General features: G+C 47.4%; 1 pseudogene; it reads left to right on the top strand.

Annotated features, from left to right (window-relative positions):
• The first annotated feature begins 1,348 nt into the window (after positions 1-1,348).
• Positions 1,349-2,998, top strand: LOC147099472 (transcription factor MafK pseudogene; annotated as a pseudogene).
• The last annotated feature ends 10,252 nt before the right edge of the window (positions 2,999-13,250 follow it).

Raw genomic sequence — 13,250 nt, 5'->3', positions numbered from 1 at the left:
ATGACCTCAGTATGTCCCAAAGCACTTTACAGACAATGAAGTACTTTTTGAAGTGTAGCCACTGTTGTAATGTAGGAAACGTGGCAGCCAATTTGTGCACAGCAAGATCCCACAAACAGCAATGTGATAATGAACAGAATTTTTTTTTTTTTTATAAAAGTGTTTTGGTTGAGGGATAAATATTGGCCAGGACACCGGGGAGAACTCCCCTGCTCTTCTTCGAAAGAGTGCCATGGGATCTTTTATGTCCACCTGAGAGGGCAGATGCGGCCTCGGTTTAACGTCTCATCCGAAAGACGGCAACTCTGAGTGCAACACTCCTTGAGTACCTCACCGGGAGTGTCAGCCTAGATTTTTGAGCTCAAAGTCTCTGAATTGGGACTGTGAACCCACAACCTTCTGACCCAGAGGCCAGAGTGCTACCAACTGAGCCACAGCTGACACAGGGTTTGCAATAAGAAACATAAGATATAGGAGCAGGAGTAGGCCATTCGGCCCCTCGAGCCTGCCCCGCCATTCAATAAGATCATGGCTGATCTTCGACCTCAACTCCACTTTCCCACCCGATCCCCATACCCCTTGATTCCCTTAGTGTCTAAAAATCTATCATTCTCTGTCTTGAATATACTCAACGACTGAGCATTCACAGCCCTCTGGGGTAGAGAACTCTAAAGATTCACCACCCTCTGAGTGAAGAAATATCTCCTCATCTCAGTCCTAAATGGCCGATCCCTTATCCTGAGACTGTGACCTCTAAGGAGGTTGTCCTGCAGAGCCTTTTAGAAACATAGAAACATAGAAAAGTAGGAGCAGGAGTCGTCCATTCGGCCCTTCGAGCCTGCTCCGCCATTCAATATGATCATGGCTGATCCTCTATCTCAATACCATATTCCCGCTCTCTCCCCATACCCCTTGATGCCTTTTGTGTCTAGAAATCTATCTATCTCCTTCTTAAATGTATTCAGTGACATGAATCAACTGAGCGGCCTGCGGGTGGCGCTGTGCAGGGACAGTATAAATACTCGGGCACGGGCCCAGCTTGCACAGGACATTCTTAACAGGAACTAGTGAAGGACACAACTAGACCTCCATGTTGTAAAACAGTTGATTAAAGCTTTGTTTAACGCTTAGACCAAGTGCCTAGTAGTTTTCTTACGTCATTCAGTGACTTGGCCTCCACAGCCTTCTGGGGTAGAGAATTCCACAGGTTCACCACCCTCTGAGTGAAGACATTTCTCTTCATCTCAGTCCTAAATGTCCGACCCCGTATCCTGAGACTGTGACTTCACGTTCTCGACCCCCCAGCCAGGGGAAACATCCTCCCTGCATCCAGTCTGTCTAGCCCTGTCAGAATTTTATACGTTTCAATGCATTGCTTATGCTGCCTTGCCGGTCTTTACTTTTGTGCCTTGCAGATTAAGAGAGAGTCCGGTGAAAACTCCCCTGCGCTAATGGACCAGGAGCTGGTGTCGATGTCCGTGCGGGAGCTGAACCACCACCTCCGCGGCCTCTCCAAAGACGAGATCCTGAACCTGAAGCAGCGGAGGCGGACACTGAAGAACCGGGGCTACGCGGCCAGCTGCCGGGTGAAGCGCGTGACGCAGAAGGAGGAGTTGGAGCGCCAGAAGGCCGAGCTGGAGCAGGAGGTGGAGAAGCTCGCGGCGGAGAACGCCGACATGAAGACGGAGCTGGACACCCTGCGCTCCAAGTACGAGGCCCTTCAGAGCTTCGCCAGGACGGTGGCGTGTGGGCCCATCACGCCCACGAAGGTCAACACGACGAGCGTGATCACGATCGTGAAGTCGTCCAACTTCTCCTCGCGCTAGCGTCCGCCGTCTTTCGGGCTAGAGCCAATCTTGGCAAAAAAGGGCCACTGTCCTTGGGGAATTTCTGGCTTGCAAGGTAAGAATTCCTGCATTCGGACGACAAGGTTTACACAGCACAAAAAAAACAAACATTTTTTTCTTTTCCGGACGGACTCAATGCTGTTGTCGCAGGAACTCTTCCACAGACAAATTGATCCGGGGTGGAAAGTATTTGTGGAGGAGGGGAGGGGAGAGCCAGTACTGAATGAGGTCGCACATTAGGAGTGCAGCGGAGAACCTCTCAGTACCTGGATCGAATTCCCTGCTGGAGCTGCCGACACGAACTACCCACCCTGCTGGCGCAACCGCAAACTATGTCCAGGCGAGGCTCCCGCCCCGATTACCTCCCTCAACCCGAATGTGTCCTGCCAGCGCCGAATCCAGAAAACTGGCACAAACAGTAAAGGGAAATGCTGGAATGATGCAGCGGACCAGGCAGCATTTACAAAGGGAAAAGGTTTGGTGTGTATCTCTTCACTAGAACATAGGAACAGGAGGAGGCCATTTTCGCCACTCAGTGAGATCATGGCTGATCTGCGACCGAACTCCATGGACCCGCCTTTGCCCCCGTGTCCCTTGATACCTTTTGGTTAACAAAATTCTATCAATCTCAGAATTTAAAATTAACAAATGGCCCGGCATCAACAGAAGCACGGCGCTCGTAAAGGCGAACTGTGCCTTTTCTCTTTTTGACAGTGGCTGCCTGATCTGTGCATTTCCAGCACCTCCTGTTACAGTATCCAGAAAAACCCATGATTGTCCTTTTGACAATTATGAGCAGCGTTTCTATAACCGGAACATCTGGCTTGCAAACCACGAACCCCTGACGACAATGGCTCCTTTTTGAAGGGCAAGCAAGGCCTGAAATGTAACTGAATGAGCTAAAAAGTCTCTTGTGCTTGTAACTGGTTTTTTTTCTTTACGTTCTCTTTCTGAAATTACAGCAGCAGGTCCAGATTTATTTCTTTTCTTGACTAGCAGGCTGTTGACATGGAGCTGCCTGCTGGACAGATGATTGCAAGAGCGAGGGCAGGAAGGTCCTGTCGCCGACACCTCTTGTCACCGAATGTCGTCTTGTCCTAATCGTTTTCTCGTGCCGTACCTTTTTTTTTTGTCTTAATTACCAGACTCAATTTATGGAGTTATATGTAAAACAAAGAAGAAGGAAAAAAAAAATAGGTCATTGTGGCTGCTCCTTGTATTTGTGACGGGAAGTGACATCATCAGTTCTTCGGAGCCTCCGACCTGGTGGTAAAGGCCTCAGTTTGGGCTTCACCCGATTTGGGATTGCTGAGCAGAAGGCAGCGAGAGAGAGAGAGAGAGGGAAAAAAATACTGACCTTGACTCCTCAGCTTGTTCGCAGCTGTAACTTGGGGATTAGATGCCAAGAAGCCCTGGTTTACGATTGATCAGCCGGTAAATGGCCAGATCCAGTGGAATTTGGCGTCTGGGGGCCTTTGGTTGTGAGCAGAGGCAACGACCCCAAGCGAGGAGCACTGGGTCTCACTCGCATTCTCCTCAGAAAGAAGACAATATGAACCATTTCGCTTCAAAAAAAAATAATACACAAGACACTTTGTGCCAAGACCACCGCAATAGTTTTGTGGGGGAGGGGAGGGAGGGTGGGGGAAGTTTGCAATCGTGTGGCCTGCCTAATGGGAGTAGTGGACATTTGCACCCGCTTGGTGCGAAAAGAAAATAGTAACAATGGTTACACGCGTGTAAATAAAACAAAGGGAGGGGGGAGGAGGCCACAGAAATAATCCATTGGGTGAAGCCGGACTGCACAAGCATAAAGGACGATTAGTGGATCGACCTCACCGGTGAACTACCTTCTGTGGATTCCACCGACCCAAGGCAAAAACGATCAATTAGCGGGAACGTAAGCCTCACAGGTGGTTCTGGCTGCGTGTTTATATCAGCTAGGTATGCTAGGATTCTGTTGTTATTCTAGGACAAAGTCTGGTTGCTGCACACACACACATACACAGTGTAGCATTGGGACGCACCAAGTTCAGGCTGAAAATGAACCGATTGGACGAATTCAAGCTGCCTGAGTGAAATTAGGTCTAATTTAGTATTTTTTTTCCCCCAAAGGTAAAGGAACGTCTTCCCCCCCACCCCCCCCCCATAGCTCAGTGGGTAAATGCACCTCACGGTCCAATATTGATGCCAGCATAAGACCCAGGTTTTAGCACCAAAGTGGGGTTTGGGGTGTTACACTTGGGGTTCAATGCCCACCAGCATAGCCAACCATCCAGCTTCTGATCACTGCCCCCGTGACTCATGCTGGAAACTATATGGGTGGATCTTGGATGAGGCGAGGATTAGGCCTTGTCTGTGAAGCCCCCTTCCCGCCCACCGCCGTCTCTCTCCCTCCAACTCCCCCCGCCCCACAGCTTCCAACACTCGCTATCTACATTTGAATAATGGCCAGGTTACTGAGCATTTCTGGATTGTGGGACGAGGAGAGGAGGAAGTTACCGTAAGTAGTACATGGCTAGTCAGTCACAGGACAATTTCACTCCTATTTTAAGGCCCTTTCGTATTGGTGATCGCAATTTGGATTTCAGCAGCAATGAGCAATGTTAATTTGGGGAAATCTCTTTGTTGTCAGTCCATGAGGTACTACCAAGTTCACAAGTCTGCTGCCAGTCACGATCCCGAGGCTCCCAAAATCTGACTTAACAGAAGACGAGGGGGCAGTAGAGGGGAAAATTATGAACCAGAAAATTGAACAGAGATGCACTGAGATAACCTGGGACCATAAAATTTGCACTTATGGCTGGGAGCGGGGCAAAGGGGGGAATAGATATGTTGGATCAACAGCAAGAGAGGCCCATCAAGAAAGTCCCCCACCAATTTTTGGAGAAACACATTCTTTGCCGGCCCTGACACTCGATTATACATCCGACCTCGGTGAATGACTGCCTATTTTGCGACCACCTTACTTACTGCAAAAAAAAATTCTCCAAAGGCTGTGGAGATCAATCAACACAAGTGTCCAACACCGTGATGTCAGAACTTGCCCCTCCATGGAATATCAGTGTTCCTATTTATCAGGGTGATTTTTTTTGTTGTTGTTTTTGTCGTGCTCATTTTTATATTACAGGCGTGCCATATGTAATTTATATTAACGAAGAATGTTTAATTGATTTATTGTTGTGGTTAAAGTTCCTTTGTCCCATGGTGGCCAATCTTTGTTGGCCCAGTAACCCTCGACTGTTGGGTTTTGGAACTTTGGGTTGGAACCTGGATCTCCCAATCTTAACTGATATTATGGTGTGGAGATGCCGGAGTTGGACTGGGGTGGACAAATGTAAGAAGTCACACAACACCAGGTTATAGTCCAACAGCTTTATTTGAAATCACAAGCATTTGGAGCGCTGCTCCTTCGTCAGGTGAAGTGGAGAAATGCATAAAGACACAGCTTATATAGTCAGAGAATCATGTCAGATGTTTACAGGTAATGTTTCCAACTGCCATTTATCACACCTCGGCAGAGAGATAATCACAGCAATCAAAGGTGTGAATGGTGTCCAAACACCTTTGATTGCTGTGATTATCTCTCTGCCGAGGTGTGATAAATGGCAGTTGGAAAGGTTACCTGTAAACATCTGACATGATTCTCTGACTATATAAGCTGTGTCTTTATGCATCTCTCCACTTCACCTGACGAAGGAGCAGCGCTCCGAAAGCTTGTGATTTCAAATAAAGCTGTTGGACTATAACCTGGTGTCTTACATTAACTGATATTAGGTTACTTAGGATAAGTGAAGTGGAAGTGGAGGGTACTTGCTAATTCTAGCTGGGTCACCTGCAGGGCAGGCTAGAGAGAAATTTGATGAAAGGCAGGAATACACCCTATATCACCAAAACATGGCTCTTGGTAAACCAATTGAGGAACAGCTCTGATGTGTCCATGGCGATGTCAATGGTCTGGTTTGTCTCATCAGCATAAAATGCGGCTATAACCTTTAGAGTACTGCATATTAGGATGGAAAATGACCAGTAGTGTGTAGCTGCCAGAAACCGGATCCTAAATGATAGCCATTTTGTTTCCCTCCACCCAGTGTTGTAAAACTGCTGTGAAACTTTTGGACAGTAACTGTGTTATGTTGGACATTCGATGAAAGATCACAGGTTCCACAGGTCCACCCATCCTATCAGTCTGCCATAATCAGCCGTCCCTGAAGGCTAAATACACTCCGCACTCCTGATAACAGCACTCCTGACCCAGCATTTCCTAAATTAAGCTGCAAGGAGAATTCTCTGATGACGACGTCACAGTTGGGAATGTAATCACACATTGAAGATGAATAATCCCCCAAGTCGGACACTACAACAACTTACATTTATATAGCGCTATTCAACGTAGCAAAACGTCTCAAAACGCTTAACAAGAGCGATATCAATAAAAAAACATTTTTGACAACGAGCCATAGAAGGAGACATCAGGACAGATGTGTAGGGTCCTTGTATGGTGTAGGGTCTTTCTATTCTGTGTAGGGTCTTTGTATTGTGTGTAGGGTCCTTGTATGGTGTAGGGTCTTTCTATTCTGTGTAGGGTCTTTGTATTGTGTGTAGGGTCCTTGTATGGTGTAGGGTCTTTCTATTCTGTGTAGGGTCTTTCTATTCTGTGTAGGGTCTATGTATTGTGTGTAGGGTCCTTGTATGGTATAGTGTCTTTCTATTCTGTAGAGGGTCTTTCTATTCTGTGTAGGGTGCTTGTACTGTGTGTAGGGTCCTTATATGGTGCAGGGTCCTTCTATTCTGTGTAGGGTCTTTGCATTGTGTGTAGGTCCTTGTATTCTGTGTGCGAGAGAGTCATTGGAACCTGGGGAGCAACTGCCCGCCTAGGAATCTTCCATAAAACAACAACCAGAAACAGGCTGTTTCAATGTGTGCTCACAGGACTTAGAGGCTGCAGAAATAACAAGATCCATACAGCTGAGATACTGGAGCTGATGTATCTCAAATGCCATACAACAGATACATGGACAGACAGGTGGGGCCACAGTAGTCCTTCCAAGGCTTGCATGGAGTAAACGCCTCTCAGAGGGGTACGTTTATTCTGTATGATAAGTTGCACAGACGGAATTTCACAGCAGGTTAAGCGTAAGTTGACATAAGGTACTGTGTAGGTTTGGTATTTGATAGCAACCTTGTTGATGTTGGGAGTCCAAGAATGTGCATGAGGGGCTCAGAGTTAGAGGTTTGCAGAGTGAAGGGGGAGATGAGGCAAAATTGAACACTTCTGGCACGAACGCAGGCAATAATGAAGACGTACGTTAAGTTTCAGTGATGTCAGGATTGGGGAGTCCACCAACTCCGTTTGTCACATCGTTACTTCGGGATTTCACAACACTGAGGGGAGGAAGTAACAAGTTTCTGTGGGGTTTTTTTTGGAGGGGGAGGTGGAAGGTTTGTGTGTTGTCCGGTCAGCAGGCTATCCTTTCACCTTTGGGATGTTGGCGGGGGGAGGGGGGCGGTGGGCGGCAAAACTGCAGCCCAAAGTTGACCGTGACACAACACAAAATTGGAGACGTACTTCTCACTGGGAGAAGCCACAAGGATAGCTGGTGCGGAAATTAGAAACGCCACACACACGTGGGTGGTTTTCGAGTTGAGACATCTATGCAAGGCCGGATTACATAGAATTCGAGGGTAAGAACTAGCTATATGTAGTGACATTGCACATGCGTTCAAAAAAAGAATGTGCTCATGACCTGACTACCAAAGCAACCAGGTCAATTCTTGCTCCACTGTTTAAAGGTCAAAAGGAATTTGGTAATATTTGTGCCTCTGAATATTGAAGTCATTAAAACAACACAGAACAGTGTTCAAAACAATGAAAGACCAACCTGAAGGTTGATTCAGTTAACACTTGGTAGTGGATTGCAAGATGGCTGTAACAGACCCCTAAAACAGGATGAACTGGGCAAAATATTATCTTTGGATCGGGATTATACATCTAAGTGTTATGCCTGGCTCAGAAGTTGTGTATATATGGAGTTAAAGCAGGAAGTGTTTTGGTATGTTAGAATGCTACGATTGTGGCCAGAATCACGTGTGTGCTTATCAGAGGTTGCTGGTAAGTGGTCAGTTATGAGAGGATTGTTGATGAGGGAAGAAGTAAAGTGGTGTGGGAGGTTTGGATAATGGTGCAGGAGGGTCATTTTTAAATTAGGAAGCCACGGTGAAGGGCTAAGGTCTATAGGGCAGGACACCCACGATTGGAAAAAGGTGGGAAGACCAGATAAATCTGGCTAGATGACACCAAGCTTGGGCCTTAAAAGCGTGTGGATTTTAAGAGGGAAAATCGAGAGAGGTAAGGAGCTCTATAGCTTTCAGCTCCTGGGAAAGAATGAGTTAGAGTACGAGACCGTGCAATGATTCTTGATTTTTAACACAGGAATTGCACTTAACGGCTGGTTTATGACATGCCCCTCTCTGTCTCTCTATCTGTTGACGTGTATGCCCATAACTGAAGCTGTAATATTTCACCTGTATGGATGCGCAATGTTTGGTCAGTATAACCTAAATCAAAACCTTGGTTGTTGTCTATCTCGGTACTTTAATTTGTCGATAGGGATCCATTGTATGTTCTGAATGGCTGCTTTTCAGGAGCTGGGAGAAATCTAGATCCCTCCCCCATGAGGAAGAAATGTTGTGTTCTTAAAGTCATGAATTGATTGTCCTATTCGGGAAACCATATCCCAACCTTGATCCCTAAAGAGAAGGGTAGAACCAGAATACCTCAGCACTGTGGCATCGCAGGTGAGCCAATGCAAATGAGGGATTTGTTTGTGACATCATCAGCTTAGTAATGGGCATCCATATTGTGACAACATTTGAACATAACATAAGAAATAGGAGCAGGAGTAGGTCATTTGGCCCTTCAAGCCTACTCCTCATTCAGTAAGATCATGGCTGATCTTCGACCTCCTCTCCACCTTCCCGCACTATCCTCATATCCCTTGAGTCCCTTAGTATCCAAAAACCTACTGATCTTTGTCTTGAATGTACTCACGACTGAGCAGCCACAGCCCTCATTTAATATTACAGGAAACTTTTTTTTATCCGGCACCAACGGGACCGACGTGGTGCCGGTTCATCAAAGATTCCGGATAACCGAAAGCTATAGTAAAAGATACGGAGAGCTGAGAGCTCCGTATAAAGCAACAAACCCTGTTGCTTAGCAACAGGTTCAGAACAATGGCCACAAGTTCCAAGTGTCTCTGTAGCTTAGCAACAGCTGCAGCCACACCCTTGCACAGCAACAGATCGAGGAAGGCAAGTACAATATGAAGTAAAACTTACCTGAACCTACGCCTGAATTTTGCCGGTTAACCGAGATTTCCGGTTATTTAGGTGCCGGTAAATCGAAAGTTTCCTGTACTGTAGATTAGCTTGCTAAGGCTATCTTAAATACAGGTTGTCTTCTTCTTTGACTGCCCTCTTACCATGCTGTAGCCGAGACAATCTAAGCCATGAGGTTTTCCATGACCTCCGTCAATGCCATTCCTCAGTTGAGATTTTGTTCGTTCTCCGATGGGCCATGGCCATATGGAATTGAAGTGCCCTGTCTTAAAATGGAGGCAATGGGGGTGATAATCTGTCCTGTTAGAGAATCTCACTTCTGTGAAATGCTTCATCAAGGTAGGACAACTGAGAGGCTTTGAAAGCTCAACAACTTGTATTTATATAGCGCCTTTAACGTAGTAAAACGTCCCAAGGTGCTTCACAGCAGCGTTATCAAACAAAATTTGACACCGAGCCACATAAGGAGATATTAGGACAGAGGACCAAAGATGTAGGTTTTAAGGAACGTCTTAAAGGAGGCGAGAGAGGTAGAGAGGCGGAGAGGATTAGGGAGGGAATTCTAGAGCTTAGGGCCTAGGCAGCTGAAGGCACGGCCGCCAATGGTAGAGCGATTAAAATCTAGGATGCTCCAGAGGCCAGAATTGGTGGAGTGCAGATATCTCGGAGGGTTGCAGGGCTGGAGGAGGTCACAGAGATAGAGGGGGATAACGGAGTCAAGTGACAGCTCCCTGCCAACCAATTCCGCCCACTTCTGTTCCCCCAAGACGGTGGCATAGTGGTTAGCACTGTTGCCTCACAGCGCCAGGGACCCGGGTTCGAATCCAGCCTCGGGCGACTGTGTGGAGTTTGCACATTCTCCCCGTGTTTGCGTGGGTTTCCTCCGGGTGCTCCGGTTTCCTCCCACGGTCCAAAGATGTGCGGGTTAGGTTGATTGGCTATGATAAATTGACCCTTAGTGTTAGGGGGATTAAATACGTGGGGTTACGGGGATAGGGTGGGATATATGTTGGTGTAGGGGTTACGGGGATCGGGTGGGATATGTGTCGGTGCAGGCTCGATGGGCCGAAATGGCCTCTATCTGCACTGTGAGGTTTCTGTGATTCTGTGAAGACACAGGTTGGCAAACTGTTGATTGGGAGTCTCGACACTGGTGAAACAATCTGCATAAGTAAAAAGATTTTTTTATCTTTGCTTTTGAGGAACTAGGTGGAGGGTCATAGTGGAGGACACTGGTAAGATTGATCTAATTTTCTCTCTTACTCTTTTCCATCAAGTGGTGGTGGTGGTGGTGAGGTGACACCAAGCCTATAGACTGCAGGAGAAAGGGCGGAATGTGGAGTCCCATCATTGAGCAGTAGTTCCCATGAAGCTTTGCTATTAATGACTAGATCGGTGCTGAACTGGGTCAGGACCACCATTTTGGCATTGCCTATCCCAGCATGCATTTAGTTTTATCGACCAATGAGCTGAGCCCATGCAGAACATCTTCAGCGAGGTCTACAACAACATTGTCAACGTAACAGAGCGTTTGACAGAGGAAGGGGCGGGACCCAGACTGGAGTTGGGAGCGCAAGGGGAGGTGTGATCAGAGCTGTGGTTTAAGGAGGCTTGTGAAGGTGCATTGACTGAAGTAGAGGGAGGGGTGGACGTAAGTAGAATTGGAAGAGCAGAGGATGTGAGGTTGGAGTTGGTTGCAGAGAGCGGATGGGAGTTGGAAACAGAACATGGCGGGAGTGGGAAACATGGACACAGATTTTGAAATTAATGAGCTGGTGGGATTGTTTCTATGTCAGGGACAGGGTACTGAGTTTGGATGATCAGCCATGATCTCATTGAATGGCAGAGCAGGCTCGAGGGGCCAAATGGCCTACCCCTGCTCCTATCTTCTATGAAGGGAGTCAGTTGGCAAGTTGGTAGGCTCTAGTTTCGAGGAGTAGAACCATGAGACAGAACATGGCTTCACTGGCCCTGGGTTTAGGAGGGGGGGAATCAGCCGGGGTTCTGGTTGCTATCCAGTGACCCCCAACTCTAAACATGCAGATGATACACAAGGGGCAGGATTTTCATTGGGCCGTGGAGTCGGGATTGGAGGCGTGCGGGGGGGCTAAAATCCCGAAATCAGTGGTCCCGACCCCTTCCCGCACCCAAACCCGCCTCCATGTAAGTTTCACAGGAGGCGGGTACCCGACCCGCACTGGGACCCACCTACCCAAGGCGGGAAGGGATTAGTGCCAATTAACTGCCTGTTAACAGGTAGTTAACAGGCAGTTTTGAGCCTAATCCCTATTTTTGATGTTGAAGTGTGGGATTCCCGACGGCTCCAAACCACGCCAAGTTAGCGAGGCGGGCCGTCGGGTCGAAGGACTTGGGTTGAGATGTCGGTGTTCAGGTGAGTGATGTGTGCATGAGTGCAAAGGTAAGTGTGTTTTGTGTGTCTAAAGTGATTAAATAAGTCTTACATGCCTTTTCTTACCTTTTCAGCCTTCCTTTAGGTTCCGGGAGTCCCTCATCTCACTGGCACAGAAAGCAGAATGGCTGCAAACTGTCAAAAGTGACAGCCTTCAGCTTTCTGTGCAGGAGAGATTTCTAACTGAGTCTGTGGAGAAGGACTCAGGTTAGAAGTAAGACTGTCGGTGTTTGATGGCTTCAAACAGCAGTGAAACGCTGATATTTCATCTGTCAAAACCTCTTGACAGATGAAATTTCAGTCTGTGACGTCACCTGTTGCCGGGTGGCCCTTAATTGGCCTGCTGAGCCCACTGGGCAGGCTCAACAAGGTCGATCAAGTTAAAATCGCGTGGGTTGGCCACAACTCGATGGAGGCGGGACTACAACCCCGAAAGTTGTAGTCCCGCCTCCAACCCGACTCCTGAATGAAAATCCTGCCCAAGGTATCTCACTTGTATGGGTCAGGCTGGATGAACCAGAGGGTCTTTTCCTGTCTGTCATTGTTCGTACGTTCATATGATTTGGGCGAGAATAGAATCAGGTTGTGCAGTGATGTCAATACTCAATGTCAACGTTCATACATCAATACTACATGGGCACCCTTCATGGTGCTGGACCTCAACCTACTGAGGTTGGGGGGAGAGAAAATTGGCACGGGGCAAAAAAAAAGTTAAAGAGAAAATAAAAACATAACGAGGACAAATTCAGTGTGGCTGTGCTCCTCCTGGCGAATGGGCCAGAGAATCAGGGTGATGGTGTTATAGTCTCATCTATGTCTTTTCACTCCCATCTAGTGAGGTTGGTCTTCAGCAGCACAGCCTCGCTGAAGTTGCCTTCGAATCTGTAATTCATAAAAAATAAGCAGGATCCGCGTCCAACACAGTTGGGGGGGGGGGGAATGTCGCCGCCTTAAGCCAGCTGTGACTATTACAGTACCAGCAGAACACAACCGTATGTCCTGAACTACACGTCCCACCGTTGTCCTGCAGCCTAGTCTCCGTGCTAGTCGCATTGCTGTGAGGTCGTGCGAGGAAAGGATGGGGCGAGGTGTCCGGGAATATCAGCCTGTAGTTGTGTAGCTCATCCTCATGCTCTCTACGCTTGCTTCTCAATTGTTGAGTGTAGGATTATATTAATATATATAATATATATATATCCAGCTGTGGCAATTTTTATGTAAGGCTAGATACTTAATGGTCTCCCCAACCCCAATCCATGGCAAGACAAACATCCCCTTCTTGCAGCTGTTTCAATTATAGGGAAGTGTGCCCCTCTGAATTGCCTCGTTAATTAAATGTTATAAAGGGAGATGTATCTGCCCACATACTGATGTGCCTCAGCTTTCCAGTGTCATGCTAAGAGGCTATCTGGAAGCAAACACTTTTATAAGAACATAAGAAATAGGAGCAGGAGTCGGCCATTCGGCCCCTCGAGCCTGCTCCGCCATTCAATAAGATCATGGCTGATCATCGACCTCAACTCCACTTTCCCGCCCGATCCCCATATCCCTTGATTCCCCTAGAGTCCAAAAATCTATCGATCTCCGCCTTGGATATACTCAACGACTCAGCATTCACAGCCCTCTGGGGCAGAGAATTCCAAAGATTCACA

The sequence above is a fragment of the Somniosus microcephalus genome, chromosome 28, assembly GCF_052327205.1.
Source record: "Somniosus microcephalus isolate GS21.2 chromosome 28, FLI_Smic_1.0, whole genome shotgun sequence".
Lineage (NCBI taxonomy): Eukaryota > Metazoa > Chordata > Chondrichthyes > Squaliformes > Somniosidae > Somniosus > Somniosus microcephalus.
This window is presented reverse-complemented; position numbering and strand designations above follow the sequence as displayed.